Source organism: Mixophyes fleayi, chromosome 10 (genome assembly GCF_038048845.1).
Source record: "Mixophyes fleayi isolate aMixFle1 chromosome 10, aMixFle1.hap1, whole genome shotgun sequence".
NCBI lineage: Eukaryota > Metazoa > Chordata > Amphibia > Anura > Limnodynastidae > Mixophyes > Mixophyes fleayi.
Genome location: NC_134411.1, coordinates 58,667,320 through 58,668,875, shown reverse-complemented (window position 1 = coordinate 58,668,875; position 1,556 = coordinate 58,667,320). Strand labels below are relative to the sequence as shown.

Below are 1,556 nucleotides of genomic sequence, written 5' to 3'. Positions count from 1 at the left end.
ACAGAACAAGCCCTACTTCAATTTCTTGGATATATTAACGATAATGAGTTTGGGTTAAAATTTGTGGCTAATTTTAGTCAATCATTATACAATTTTTAGACCTCGAGATTTTTATCAAAGAGAACAAACTAATGACAAAAACATACCAAAAAGCAGTTGACGTCAACAGTTTTATCTTGGCCAATAGCAGTCATCATCCGAACTGGCTACGCAGTATACCATTTAGTCAGTTCACTCGTATTAGACGTAACTGTACAGCAATAGAGGATTTTATTGAACAAGGTAAAGAAATGAAGCAACAATTTATTGACAAGAAATATGATCCTCACATAGTTGGCCAAGCCTTCAATAAACTTCAGGATACTGATAGGAGTCAGTTACTTAAATATAAAAACAAAAGTATTAGTGGTAAGGAGGAATCCATACGACCCACTACACTGAATAACGATAGGATATTCTTTGTGTCAAACTATTCCCAGGAATCAGATAAAATTAGACGAATCATCCAAAAGCATTGGTACATTCTACAACAGGATGACCTATTGGGGTCTATATTACCAGCAAAACCCTGTATGTCCTTTAGGAAAGCCCCTGACTTCAAACAAAAACTAACTTCCAGCTATATCCCCAAAGAAGAATCTAAAAAGACTGGTAACTGGCTACATAACACCAAAAAAGGATTCTATTACTGTGGACAGTGCTCGAACTGCACAAGATTAAGGTGCAGGAGTACTAGGCCAATTACAGAGTATCACTCTGAGGTCAGTGGCAAAACATATCAGATAAAGGAATTCATTACCTGTAATAGTAGGCACGTTATTTACCTACTACAATGTAGTTGTGGTAAACAATATGTAGGTAGAACTATTAGACTCTTAAAGGAAAGGATTAGAGAACATATGAGGAACATCACTATTGGGTTTGAAAACCATCATGTGTCTAAGCACTTTAAAGACGCACACAACTGCCAGTATGAAGGGATGTCATTTATTGGATTTAAGAAAATAAATAAAAATTGGAGAGGAGGGAACTTGACGAAATACCTTAATAAAGAGGAAACTAAGGCTATTTATTATCTGAAGACATTGGCACCCAAGGGTCTCAATATCGAATTCGACCTTTCTTTGTAATGAATTTACATATTCCAGCCATATTCCACATGGATAGATGGGAAGTGTACAGGGGGCATGGTAAAAGTGGGTAGTGGGATCTTTGAATTTACAGCCATACCTCTCTGGCTATGCCCAATCCCAGCCGACCTTGGAAGCCAAGCAGAGAGGGCCAGGTAAGTAATGGGATAGGAGACTACCTATGAATACCCGGTGCTGTAGGTTCTTTTCCCATCCCTCACGCTCTCCACTGCTATATGCACTATGCCCAGACAAAAAGAAGTGGATTTATAAGAGAAATCAGATATAGAACATGGGATCCCCATAAATGCTATCTTATCACTGTCTAATATCATACTCGTTCCCTCAATCTTCATTATGAGTTACCATGACTAGACTGTACAAAAAATATATACCATTAGGTACAAAAGGATCATGTAACAGTAA

General features: G+C 37.5%; 1 pseudogene; it reads left to right on the top strand.

Moving 5' to 3' along the window:
* Positions 1–1,216: 1,216 nt before the first annotated feature.
* LOC142104690 (5S ribosomal RNA) lies at positions 1,217–1,334 on the top strand (annotated as a pseudogene).
* The last annotated feature ends 222 nt before the right edge of the window (positions 1,335–1,556 follow it).